We start from the raw sequence: 14,505 nt of genomic DNA on the forward strand, positions 1-14,505 counted from the left end.
ATGCCGGGGTGAGATGGTATCTCATTGTGGTTTTAATTTGCATTTCTCTAATGGCTAGTGATCGCGAGCATTTCCTCATGTGTCTGTTGGCCATTTTAATGTCTTCTTTGGTGTGGACTTTTTTTTTTAAGCATTTGAGTTTTGTTCTACATTTTTCTTCCGTCCTATCAGGTACCAACTATTGTGACCCTGGGTAGAGTGGTCAGTGATGGCAGCTGGGCACCATCTAGTTCTGGTCTCAGGGTAGATGAGGTTATGGCTCATATAAACTTATTTCTTCTCTGAGCTTTTGGTTACCTTCTTACTCTTTTGCTCCTGACAAGTAGAGACCAATAATTGTATCTTAGATGGCTGCTTGCAAGCTTTTAAGACCCCAGACGCTACTCACTTTACTAGAATGCAGAGCATGAACTTTGTAAACTATATCGTGCCAGTTGACTGAGTTGTCCCATGAGTCAAGCTAATGTTCTTGTTATAGCTTTCCATGGGCCAAAGATGCATGAAACTCAACTTCATTCATTCCGAAGGGCTTTTATGCCATCAGATGTGAGGCAAGCGTATAAATAAATACTTAGGAAAAACCCAGTGTGTGCCAGACTCTGTGGCAGGCCCTGGAGGTACAGTCCTGATGAAGCCAGTCTCTGCCCTCATGGAGACTCAGCCATTGGTATCAACAGCTAACCTTTTATGGAGCATTTACTCTCTGCCAACTGCCTTTCATGCACATCCCATTTAATCCTTACCTCAAGTCTGTGGAATAAGCACACGATCACTAGCCTATTTCACATTTAGGAAAACAGAGAGATTAAGTAACTTGCCCAAGGTTGCACAGCTTCTAACCCTAGTCTCACCCCCTAGGAATGAGAGGCGACACCCATGGAAGCCAACCTAGGGTCTCCTGCAGTACCTGCCTCTGGGCGGTGATCCAGAGGGGAGCACTCCATTGTCCCACCACTCTGTCTTGTTCTGTGTGGTCTTGAAGGAGTATTTCCATGGTGTCTCTTCGTTAAACATCGTGTTGTGAATGACGCCATGGTCTTCAGTCCAGCGACCTTGTGGGTAATGGAGGGAAGATGTCGATAAGTTCTACGAAGGAACGTCACCCGGTGCCGTGTGCTCCGTGGGCATAGGCGACCTGACACCAAAGAGCCCAGTGTCTTTTCTCATTGCATGCGAGACTGGAAGGGCTGGAAGAAAAGATGTTAAATTACAAACATTCTGCAGTATTTGTACCACCAGAACCACTTTGCATCGTAAGGAGGAGAGTGTTGCCTGCCAGGTCAGCCTCTGCCCTTCCCTTCTCGTTGCAGAATCCAGGCAGTGGGCAAAGTCAGAAGAAAACTAAGGAGTCTAAAGAGGTTAAGATGATGTACGCCAAATAAGCAAACCTGTTGTCGTTGATTCTGACTCAAAGCGACCTTATAGGACAGGGTAGAACTGCCCCACAGAGTTTCCAAGGCTGTAATCTTTACGGAAGCAGAGTGCCACATCCTTCTCCCATGGAGTGGCTGCTGGGTTCAAACCGTTGACCTTTCAGTTAGCAGCTGAGCACTTTAACCACTGTACCACCCGGTCTGCTTAAGTTATGTATGTGTGTGTGTATATATATATCATTTCATTTATAAATATTTCAACATATATTCCTCAGGTAATGGTTGTCTCTCTCTCTTTTTAAACATAAAGATTTATATGGTTAACACACCTTAAAAATGAACAGTTATCCCTCATTTAGTCACGAGGTTCTCAACTCATACTGCATCTGGAGGGATCTGTAAAAATGCTGATGCCCAGGTCTCCTTCTAAACAAGTCAGAACCAGGTGTAGTGAAGTCCTTAATCATTCGCTCCTGGGTCTTTGTTGTTCTGGGGTAACGGGGCCAGGGAGAAACAGCCCCACTCCCTTGGCCTGGATTAGGGAAGAACATGGGGCTGTGCAGGGAGCACTGGTGGTGCAGGCGTTAAGCGCTCAGCCGCTTATCTGCTCCCTGAAGGGTCTGTGGTTCAAACCCACCAGCCACTCCCGTAAAGACTGCAGCCTAGAAACCCCATGGGGCGGTTCTGCTCTGTCACATGGGGTTGCTACGCGTCAGAATTGACTTGATGGCACCCAGCAAAAGTAACAACGTGGGGCTGTGCTGGCCGAGAGACAGAGAGGGATGTTTGGAGGGTCAGAGTGGTTGAACAACTCGGATGTAATCAGGGTCAGTGTATTGTACCTGTAGGAACTATTGGATTGGTGTATGTCCTGCTGTGTCTATTTTCAGCAGGAACAATAAAATAAAATATTAAACAACAAAAACCGAATCCCTCTGGTGTCTCAATAAGCCAGAGGGTTCAGAGTGACTGCAGACTGGGGAAGGGGGCCTGGAGGAAGTAAAGGATGCTGCAGAGAAACGTCCCGCTCCTGCACTGAGGGTACGCTCCCTCCCAGGCCCCGGGATTCAGTGTTCAATGATGGTATTAGTGAAGCAGACTAGCTTCGGAACCAATCACAGAATCCATTCCTTTCCCCACCACCCAAAGCAATGGCTTCCGAGTTTCAAACAAGTAACCCAAAAATGAGCTTGGGATCATGACCCTTCCAAACTGTGGGCACTGCTGGGCAGAGTAATTGCACAGATGGGACCATCTCCCGGTGTTTGGGTTATTTCCACCCTGACACCTAAAGGGATGCTCTGAATCCCACCAGTGCCTGGGACCATCATGAGCCTGCAGGGGCTTCCACTGCCCCTCCGTCTCTCCGTTTCCAGGTCCGAGGAGATGGCTTTTTTTTTTTTTCATTGCTGCTCAACACTTGAAGGAGCCCTAGTGGCACAGTGGTTAAGCACTCAGCTGCTAACTGAAAGGTCAGCAATTTGAACCCACCAGCCGCTCTGAGGGAGAAAGATGTGGCAGTCTGCTTCCGTAAAGATTGTTGTTGTTAGGTGCTGTCGAGTCAGTTCCAACTCAGAGCAACCCTGTGTACAACAGAACACAACACTGCCCGGTCCTGCGCCATCCTCATGATAAAGATGTGGTGACACCCGTGTGAAATTGTGCACTACAGATTAGTAAGTAAACACAAGTAAGCCCATGCTTGCCTTGCTTACTGGTTAGTCCGCCCCTGCCAAGAGCAGAGATAGCATTCCCTACTCTGGGGAGGATAAGGGACTTGGCTGAGGAAGCTGTGTGAAGGAGGCACCATTGTCTGTGCCTGGAGTTCCAGAGACTGTAAAGGAGTTACTGGGAGTCTTCCAGTGATGCTTTCCTCGCTGCGGTGGGCGCTGCAGACTTGGAGTTGGGACACCTGGGATTAGTCTGGGCTCTTGTGAGCGCTGCTCTCTCTCCAGGCCTCAGTTTCCCGCTCCATAAACTGAGAGGGGTTAATGATTTCCAAGGGTCCTTCTGACTCTTACCTTTCTGGGAGTCTGTCATTCAGGTCACTTCAGTACCTGGCGATGTATGTAATTCTGCGAGTTAAACGGGAAGTAGGCTGAGCCCTCTGAGTGCATGCAGTTCCTCCAGCTTGCTAATCATGCATTCGTTAGTCAGCGTCCAGTGCAGACTTCCAAGCTGTATCTGTCATGGCGAGCTCTGAGGACAGGGACCCAGCTAGAGCAGACTTCTTTATGCTGCTCTCAGGGACCAGCATTCATTTCTTTCTCCAATACTTTCAGAGTGAGCTTAGACAATGATGAAGGCCCGAGTTTGAGCCAACCCCTTCCTCCCTCCCTCCCTCCCTTTCGTCAATCTTCTGACCGGGTACTATTCTGTCTAAGGTAATAACAATACAGGGGCCAGGGAGACAGCTACAAACGGAGAGCGTGTGGCGGATGCCTGCCGTGCTCACAGGTACCTTCTCCTGGCAGATGTTATGGATTGAATTGTGTCCTCCCAAAGATATGTTGAAGTCCCAATCCCCAGTACCTGTGAATGGGACCTTACTTGGAAATAGGGTCTTTGCACATGTAGTTAGTTAAGATGAGGTCATTAGGATGAGCTCTAATCCAGTATGACAGGTGTCCTTATAAAACGAGGAGAAGAGACACAGACAGACACAGAGGGAGGATGGTCAAGTGACGCTGGAGGCAGAGATTGGAATGCAGCTCCACAAGCCAAGGAATGCCTGGGACCACCAGAAGCTGAAAGAGACAAAGACGCACCTTTCCTAGAGTCTTTGGAGAGAGCGTGGCTCTGCTGACACCTGGAATGTAAACATCTAGCCTCCATGACTTTGAGAGAATGAATGTCTGTAGTTTTTTTAAAGCCACCCAGTGTGCGGTACTTGGTACAGCAGCCCCGGGAGACGAATCCAGTACGTGTTCAACAAATGTTAGTTGAACAAGCCGCCCACCCCTACCTCCGTTTGCAGATGACCAGGTACAACCTGAGCAAGCAGGAAGCGGCACTTGGTTTGGGATTTGAAACATAACAAACTCAATTTGGACGGGAAAAAAATAGTAGGATTCAAATAAATGATGCTCCATCATAATGCTGATTATGGTTACTCCATCAGAATGCTTTCAGGGAGCATCCCCACTCCATACGTTTGCTCAGTTCCTATCTGCTAATTTTCAGATAAGGAGCCCTGGTGGTGCGGTGGTTAAGTGCTCAGCTGCTAACTGAAAGATTGGTGGTTTGAACCTATTCAGTGGCTCTGTGGGAGAAAGACCTGGTGATCTGCTCCCGTAGGGATTATAGCCTAGAAAACTCTATGGGGCAGTTCTGCTCTGTCACATGGGGTCACTATGAGTCCAAGCCAACTCGATGGCTCCCAACAACAACAATTTTCAGATGGAACGGTATAGTCCACGGGCAGATAGATACAGTGAAACCTGTGAGAGCCGAAACTTGATGGGACTGCCTTGTTTTTCTGAGTCTTGCAAGTTTTCCGCCTTTGACAGGGTGCAGTCCTACCACATTTCTGTCTTTCCTTTTGGTAGAAAATATTTGCATTTTCCTTCTCTGACAGGTTTCAGCCTTACCCAGATTCTGGCTTTTGCAGGTTTTACTGTACTTTCATGCATTTAACAGTAATTTGAGGACCTACTATGATACCATGCATTGAAAATACTGTGGCTTGGGTCAGGTGCATTGCGTTGGGCAAATCTGCTGCAAAAGACCTCTTTAAAATGTTGAAAAGCAAAGATGTGACCTTGAGGACTAAGGTGTGTCTGACCCAAGCCGTGGTGTTTTCATTCGCCTCATATGCATGGGAATGCTGGACAATGAGTAAGGAAGACCGAAGAAGAATTGACGCCTTGGAATCACGGTGTTGGCAAAGAATATCGCATATACCATGGACTACCAGAAGAAAGAACAAATCTGTCTTGGAAGAAGTACAGCCAGAATGCTCCTTAGAAGCAAGAATGACGAGACTTTGTCTCACATACTTTGGACATGTTATCATGCTTGGTAAAGCAGAGTGTCAGCAAAAAAGAGGAAGCCTCTCAAGAAAATGGATTGACACAGTGGCTGCAACAATGGGCTCAAGCCTAGCAATGACTGTGAGGATGGTGCAGGACTGGGCAGTGTTTTGTTCTGTTGTACGTGGGGTCACTATGGGTCGGAGCTGACTCGACAGCACCTAACAATGACAGCAACTATGACACATCCACTAATTCCTTTGAGCTAACCTTAAGCGGTAAGCATATCTTCATTTTCCTTGCAATTTGGGTGGTCTGGGGCCTCATTAAGATCACTTCAAAACTAGTTCATTTCCAAAACTGAAGAAGAAAATGTCTTAATAACCAGCTGGTATGAAAGCAGCAGAGGCCTGGTGGTGTAAAGTCGGCAGTTCGTATCCACCAGCCGCTCTTTGGAAATCTGATGGGGCAGTTCTACTCTGTCCTGTAGGGTCACTATGAGTCGGAATCGACTTGAAGGCAACAGGTTTGGTTTGGTTTTTATGAAAGCAGCAAGTAAGAACAGCTGCCAAACCAAGTCAGCCAACCCCCTTAAATCAATGCAGTATTCCATCCTTCAGCAGACAAGCTTGTTCAGGACCATAGCCGAGACATTGATGGGAAAATAGTCCCCACAGGGACAAAACCATTCCCCCAAATCTACACCCCAGAGCGTCACAAAACAAAAGTGCTTGAAAGGAGACCCGGTGTCTCAGAGCAGCAGTTAAAACGTCAGCTTTCATTGTTGTTGTTAGCTGTCATTGAGTCGATTCTGACTCATAGCGACCCCAGGTGACACAGTAGAACTGCTCCATAGGGTTTTCTAGGATGCAGTCTTTATGGAAGCAGATCACCAGGCCTTTCTCCCTCAGAGCTGCTGGGTGGATTTGAACCACCAGCCTTTGGATTAGCAGCCAAGCGCTTAACTGTTGCACCACCAGGGGTCCTGAAAATTTTATTCACTCCTGCTATAGAAAGGAGGCGTGCCCCAACACTAGCTCCCCGTGATGGCAGCCCTTTTCTGGATGGAGAAAATAAACCCTAAACTCCCACGTTACTAAACCACTCTTGCTAAGTGCACGTGAAAAATGCTGACGCCGTATCTTCTTGACTTTGCTTTTTAATTATGGCCATCAATAGATCATTGTCTCCTTGAACAAGACTGGAGAAAGGCCCTAAGGCAGAGACGGATTCCTTAGGAACTAGGCCAAGAGAGAATGATCTTTCTCTCTCCCCTTCCCTCCCCTTGATCTGCTGTCAGAAATAGAAATGTTCTCTCTTCGAGCAGCTGGAAGCAGACGGCTGCACTTGAGCTGCATCTGGGAGCTCTATTAGCCCACAGCTACACCCTCGCCTGCCTTTATGACCACAGAAACCGGGTCTATCTTCTGCGTCTTTTCTCCCATCATTTTCCCCTCTTGTGCATTATAAGGGGCAGAATGTTGTTGTTGAGTGCCGTTGAGCAACCCTATAGGACGAAGCAGAACTGCCCCATAGGCTTTCCAAGGAGCAACTGGTGGATTTGAACTGCCGACATTATCGTTAGCAGCCAAGCTCTTAACCAGTACGCCACCAGGGCTCCAGTGGGCTGAATAGTGACCCCCAAAAGATATGTCCACATCCTTATGCCTGGAACCTGTGAATATGAGCTTATTTGGAAAAAGGGTCTTTGCAGATGTGATCAAGTTAAGGATTCTGAGATGAGGCGATCATCCAGGACTATCTGATTGGGCCCTAAATCCAAAGACAAGTGTCCTAATAAGAGGCAGAAGAGGAGGAGGCCACGTGAAGATAGAGGCAGAGATTGGAGTGTTGTGGCCACGAGCCAAGGACTGTTGGAAGCCATAAGGAGCTGGAAGATGCAAGGAAAGATCCTCCCCTGAAGTCTTTGGAGGGAGTGTGGCCCTGCCAACACCTTGATTTCAGAGTTCTGGCTTCTAGAGCTGTGAGAATCAATTTCTGTTGTTTCAAGCCACCAGGTTTGTGGTCATTTGTTACAGCAGCCACAGGACACTCAGTCGCCTGCACATCAGGTGGCCCTTGCTGACCTGGTCTCTGTTACTCTTCGGCCGTGCTACGACACCTGGGGCTGGTGCAAAGAGTACTCTCCTTTCTCAAGGGCTTCCCAGCTTCTCCTCTCACTGGAGACCTTGGAATCAGGAGCAGTCCTGGACTTTGTCGGTAACACTGATTAACCCATTCAGTCCATGTTGACATCACCTCCTGCTGGCCCTGGGGCTGCTGTGGTGTTTCACACGGACTCTTTCTTTTGTGAGGCCCAGGGACCAGCAGCATCAGCTGTTAGAAGTGCAGAATCTCAGGCCTCATCCCAGAATTGCTAAATCAGAGTCTGCATTTTTTTTAACAAGATCCCCAGGTGATTGATACACAAGGGCAAGTTTGAGAAGCACTCGTCAAGTTTGAAAACATCTTCTGGGCTCATATTGTTACTGGCAGCAGGATGTCTGGAATTTGCTTTAAAAGACTTAAAAAAAAAAAAGAAAAGAAAAGGCATAGGGCAGGAACGATGGAACAAGATCGGCAAGATGTTGCCAATTCTTTCCGCTGGGTGATAGGTACATGGGAATTCATTATGCAATTCTCGTTACTTTTGTGTATTTTGGAAATTTCCATAATGAAAAGTTAAGAAAAATCCTGGCTTCCCAGCTTTGTTTTCATGACTCCATTTTTTTTTTTTTTTTAACTCTTCATGAAAATGATTGGTGGTCGAAGGATGTCTTCTTTGTCTCAGACTGTGGTTTTCTTCAGTCGGTTTGCTTGTGTTTGGGGCTTGTTGATTCCCAGGGCTTTTTCAGGGGAGAGTTGTTTTTGAGAAGCAGGATGGGTGCTGATTAAGTTTTACCGCATCTTTTAACTCAGTTTCCGACAACACCTGCTGGGCTCGTATTGTTACCAGCAGCTGCAATTTAATCTCCTTCCTCTTGCCCTTCTGTCTTCCCGCTTTCAGAATCTTTGTCACTGGATAACATGTCATGTGTGTGACCTGTTGTCATTGTTAGTTGTTCTCCAGTTGGCTCTGACTCACGATGACCCCGTGCCCAACGGAACGAAACGTTGCCCGGTCCTGTACCATCTTCGTGATTGTTGGTACGCTCAAGGCCATGCTGTGGCTGTTGTTTGTTTTGAGTGACTTCCAACCTAGGGGGCTCATCTTCCAGCACTGTACTGGACAGTATTCCATTGTGATCCGTAGGGTTTTCATTAGCTAATTTTTGGAAGTAGATTACCAGGCCTTTCTTCCTAGTCTGTCTGAGTCTGGAGGCTCTGCTGAGATCTCTGCACTATGGGTGACCCTGCTGGTACTTGAAATACTGGTGCTATAGCTTCTAGCATCATAGCAACATGCAAGCTCCACAGTACGACACACTGACGGATGGGTAGTGGGTGTGGCCTTTAGGCTCTCTGATTTACATGTGATTTGCATGTTACATATCTGTAAGGGGGTGATTTTGCTCTCCAGGGAACACTTGGCAATGCCAAAAACAAAACAAAACAAAACAAAACAAGAACAAAAAAAACCGAACCCATTGTCGTCGAGTCGATTCCGACTCATAGCAACCCTACAGGACAGAGTAGAACTGCCTCATAGAGTTTCCAAGGGGCGCCTGGTGGATTCCAACTGTCGACATTTTGGTTAGCAGCCATAGCTCTTAACCACTGCGCCACCAGAGTTTCCCTTGGCAATGCCAGGAGGTATTTTTGACTGTCACAACAGGAAGGGGGACGTGTGCTACTGTCATCTAGTGGCCAGGGATGCTGCTAAACATCCTACAATGCACAGGCAGTCCCCACAGCCAAGGAGTATCTGGCCTAAAATGTCAGCAGTGCTGAGGTTGAGTAACCGTGGTCTATTCTTAAAGATCATCCAAACACACTTGGCTACGCTTTCTTTGTTGCTGTCTTGTGTAGACAGGGGGTGGACTCGTGATTGACTACGTGTCTATGGGAAATTTTAACCTCTGTTAGGTTGATTTTGGAGTGCCATTTAAGAGACTGATAATTTGTGCGAATTTTACACTGCTCGCCGCCAGGGGGCGCCATCCACATGGAATTTATGAAAGTGATGCTCCTCCCCACCCCACCCCCTGCCCGAAATTGTGCAGTACACAGTGTACGTGGCTATAAGCCATCACTCTGGTTTTGGAGGTGTCCTGTGGGGTTCTGGAACTTGGAGAGTCCTTCTTTCTGGCCCCCAGAGCCCCTGAAGTTGCCGTCATTATGTTGTTGCAAGAAAGGAGAAAGTGTTGACCCCAGAGGCCCTTACTCTTTTTATTCTTGACCATCGGCTGATTATGGGGTTTCCCCTTTCCACCCCTGGGCTGCGTGCATTTGACTAGATCTAAAACTGTGAAATTATAATATCATGGTTTACCCTTTTGATAGCTTTTGTCCAAACCATGGCAGTAAGAGCTTCTTTTTCAATTGATTCATAGGGGGAGGATATAGACGCTGCCGCCCTAAGACTCTACCCACACACAATTTGCTTGACGGGTGTCGTGGATTCAATTATGTCCCCCAGAAATGTGTGTTTCAATTTGGCCGGGCCATGATTCCTGGTATTCTGTGGTTTTCCTGTAAATGGTAAATCCTGCCTGTATGATGTTAATGAGGGAGGATGGGCGGCAGTTGTGTTAGTGAGGGAGGACTCGATCCACAAGATTGGATTGTATCCTGAGGCAATGTCTTGAGATATAAAAGACAGAAGCGAGCAGTGAGATAGGGGGACGTCATACCATCAAGAAAGCAGTGCCGGGAGCAGAGCGCGTCCTTTGGACCTGGGGTCCCTGCGCCGAGAAGCTCCTATTCCAGGGGAACACTGAAGAGAAGAAGGCGGACAGAGAGAGAAAGCCTTCCCCTGGAGCTGACACCCTGAAATTGGACTTTTAGCCTACTTTGACTGTGAGGAAATAAACTTCTCTTCGTTAAAACCATCCACTAATGGTATTTCTGTTGTAACAGCACTAGATAACTAAGACAACGGGATTTTCTTAGTTTCGGTGGCATAACTTATCCTTACCGGCCCTCAATCACTTTGCAATAAAAACTGAGATTGCAGAAATGTTCATTGCTATTACCAGTGATGGAGCAGTAACTACAGGCTTCTGGGGAGAGAGGGAGCTGGGTGATTTAAGGGAGGAAAATGAAGTGCTAACCCTTAGAGAACTGCTTTTCATTTCAGTGAGATCTGAGGGGAATTTTGACAGAGTTCAGGGAGACTAAAGGGACAGTAAGGAGCCTGGTGGCGCAACGGTTAAGGACTGGCCTGCTAACTGGAAGGTTGGCGGTTCTAACCCACCCAGCAGCTCCACAGGAGAAAGACCTGGAGATCTGATCCCATAAAGATTACAGCCTAAGAAACCCTCTGGGGGAGTTCTCCTCTGTCACACGGGGTCGCTATGAGTCGGAATTGACAACACCCCACAACAGTAAAGGGGCACAGCTGCAAGGTGGCTGTTTTCACGTGTGCTCTCGGGAGCTGTGGGAGCCCAAGGCCTGCGGGCAGCCCTGTGGACAGCCCTGTGGATGAAGGCCTGATTTCATGGGACGGAGTGCTGGCTCACCGAACGGCAACCCCCATTCCCACACCATCCTTCTTCCATTCCTCTTCCACCTGCGAACAGCCCCCTGATTTTCCATGGAGGGGGCCGCAAGTCCCCCACTTTCAGCCCCCATGGTGTGTGTGGGGTTTTCCACTTTCCACTTGACCTGGGCTGGGCATGTGGTCACAGCTCGGCTGGTCAGCATCGTTCCATCACTCTGGCACAGGGATTGCTTCTGGAAGAAGCACGTTGGCCCAATGAGAGTTGGTCTTGGGAATTTCGGGGTCACTCTTAGGAAAGAAGGAGACCCTGGGTGGCACAAATGGTCAAGTGACAGGTTGGTGGTTCGAATCCACCCACAGGTGCCTTGGAAGGAAGGCCTCCTTTTTCTAATTCTTCTACTTCCTCCTCCCCTTCTTCCTCCTTTTCCTTCTATTCCTCTGCCATCTCCTCTTCCTCTTTTCCTGTCTTCCTGCTTTATGAAAATTATCATCATGATCCTTATCATCAATTCTGCCTAAGTGACAGAAAGAGTCTAACCCCAGGCATGGTGACAGACTATGGCATGAGGAGCCCAGCCTCCGCGGGCACCCATTGTCCTCTTGCATCCACCCCTGGGGCTCAGGGATTAGACCGTAATTCTGGGGGTTTTCTGGTGATCAGGCTGGGACACCATCCCGTTACCTCTCAACAAAGGCTGATGCTTACTCCCCAGTGATGTGAGCCCCAACAAGGACCTGTTTGTGGCAGGCAGGACTCTAAGATGGCAACCCAGATCCCTGCCCCCTGGTCAACAGCCCTGCACAATCCCCTCCCCTTGCATGTAGGTGGAACATGTGGCTTGCTTCCAACCCGTAAAACCCGTCACCGTTGAGTCAATTTTGACTCATAGTGACCCTACAGGACAGAGTAGAACCACCCCATAGGGTTTCCAAGGCTGTAAATCTTTACGGAAGCAGACTGCCCCATCTTTCTCCCATGGAGTGGCTGGTGGATTTGAACTGCCATCCTTTTGGTTAGCAGCCAAGCACTTAACCACTGTGCCTCCAGGGCTCCTCTTTCTAACCCACAGTATATGGCAAAGGTGAAGGGATTCTGCAGATGTAATTAAGGTTCCCAATCAATTCACTTTGAGTTACTCAAAAAGGAGATTGTCCTGGGTGGGCCTGACCTAATCAGATGAGCTGCTAAAAGAAGGTCTAGAGGTGAGAGATTCTTTCCTTCTGGCCTCAAATAAGCAAGCCACTAAGAATGCTACAGCCGCAAGGAAATAAATTCTGCCCACAACCACGTGAGCTTGGGAGAGGACCCCGAGCCTCAGATGAGACCCCATTGTGGCCAACACCTTGGTTGAAGCCTTGTGAGACCCTGAGCAGAGGCCCAGGTAAGCTGTCCTTAGACTCCAGACCCGCGGGAGCTGTGAGATAATAAATGCATGTTGTTTTAAGCTGCTCAGTTTGTAGTCATTTGTTATGCAGCATAAAAAACGAATACATTGTTCCATCTTAAGGATCCTCCAGAGGGGCCCTTGTGCCGGGGTGGGGGGTGGCCTGTCCCCACCTCGCTTTCTGTGCTGGACCACCTGGCTCCTGGGATCACCTCGATTGCAGACCCCTGGACTCTGTCTTGGAAGCTCGGAGGGGCGTTCCCGTGACGAGATGTGAAACAGTAACTTAGCACCTCAGCTCTCCTCCCCTGTTTTAAATTGCCAAGAGGTCTTCCTAACAGAACCAGTTAATTAACTGTGCTGCCCGAGAACCCCTTGTACCACACAGTCTGTGTTGGGTTTACCCTCGGGAATCTGATGAGGTCTTTGGGAGCTGTCAGTACCAATTTTTATCCATTATTTTTTCTATTAGCAATGGTTCTTTTCCACATTGGAGTCAGACAGAGGTCGGCTGGAGTCCAGCTCATGAAGACAAATGCAAGTGTCTCTGCGGGCCGGGGTGGCCTCCGTTGTCATTAATGGAACATATCTGGGGGACATCCCTCTTGTCTGGCAGCTCCGGGGATGGGCAACCTTCAGAGGGGTGTGGAATGATTACTTAGTTAGAACCAATGACAGCCAAGGGCTGTTGGCCTGCAGGGGGCAGGGATTAGGAACTCAGTTTCGGGAACCATCTAGGGTTGAGTCTGAATCCTGCTTCTGCCTCTCAGCAGCTATGTGACCTCAGGAAAGATACATACTCTCTGAGAACCTCGGATTTCTCACCTGTAGAGAGGGGTGGTTTTCTGGCTTCATGTCACTGTTAAGGGACTTGAAGGGTATTATAATCATTTTTTTCTTTTGGTGGGGGTGCCATCAAGTCGATTTCGACTCATAGCAAACTCATGTGACAGAGTAGAACTACCCCATAGGGTTTTCTAGGCTGTACTCATTACGGGCGCAGATCGCCAGGTTTTTCTCCCGCAGAGCCACTGGTTTGGTTAGAACTGCAAACCCTTTGGTTAGAAGCCCAGCCATTAATGGTTGTGCCACCAGGGTTCCTTGATAATCATGGTACCCATTGTCGTCGAGTCAATTCCAACTCGTAGTGACCCTATATATAAGTCGCTAGTCATATAATAATCATAGTAGTTACTTTTTATTGATCATGTTTTTGAGCCAGGTATTGAGTTTGACAGTGTACGTGGGTTATCTCCGTTGAGGGTGGTTTTGCCTCCAGGGGACATCTGGCAATGTCTGGAGACATTCTGGTGTCTCAGCACGGCGAGGGGATGCTGCTGGGATCTAGTGGGTAGAGGCCCAGGGATGCTGCTCAACATCCTACACGGCTTCGGACGGCCCCCACAACGAGGAATTATCTGCCTCGGGATTGCTGGCAGTGCCCAACCTGAGAAACTCTGCTTTGAAGTTGAAGCGGGCTAAAGTTCACCAGCTCAATCCACGGTGGTCGACAGGTTACAAACGGGCGGGACAAAAAGACCGCCCGGAAAACCAAACCCGTTGTGTCAATTCTGACTCATAGCGACCCCATCTGTATCAGAGTAGAACTGTGCTCCATAGGGTTATCAATGGCTGTGATCTTATAGAAATAGATCGCCAGGCCTTTCTTCTGTAGTACCGATGGGTGGATTTGGACCGCTGGGTTAGCAGCCGAGCACATTAACTGTTTGCCCCATCCAGGGACTCCTAGAGGAACTGGTGTTATGAATGTCTTATTTATTTATCCACAGGTCCTCTATGCATCTGTAAGTAGTTATGGGCCCAGAAATACACGTATACATTATATACAGATACACATTCTGTGCAGATACACACTATATAGGTGCATGCTGTACACATACACATTCTTTAGGTTTTTGGGTGGCGCAAATGGTTTGTGCTCAGCTACTAACCGAAAGGTTGGCAGTCTGATCCCACCCGGAGGCGTGCAAAAGAAAGGCCTGGTGATCTGCTTCCGTAAAGATTTCAGCCAAGAAAAACCTATGCAGCAGTTCTACATGGGATTTCCAGGAGTTAGAATCGATTCAATGGCAGCGAGTTTTTTTCTTTTTAAAATTTTTTTTTATTGTACTTGAGGTGAAGGTTTACAGAACAAATAGTTTCTCATTAAACAG

At 48.1% G+C, this 14,505-nt stretch overlaps 1 pseudogene; it reads right to left on the reverse strand.

Annotated features, from left to right (window-relative positions):
- LOC101358914 (ectonucleotide pyrophosphatase/phosphodiesterase family member 7-like) overlaps nt 1–14,505 on the reverse strand; it is a 45,734-nt pseudogene that overhangs the window by 20,511 nt on the left and 10,718 nt on the right.

The sequence above is a fragment of the Trichechus manatus genome, unplaced genomic scaffold (genome assembly GCF_000243295.1).
Source record: "Trichechus manatus latirostris isolate Lorelei unplaced genomic scaffold, TriManLat1.0 scaffold00024, whole genome shotgun sequence".
Classification (NCBI taxonomy): domain Eukaryota; kingdom Metazoa; phylum Chordata; class Mammalia; order Sirenia; family Trichechidae; genus Trichechus; species Trichechus manatus.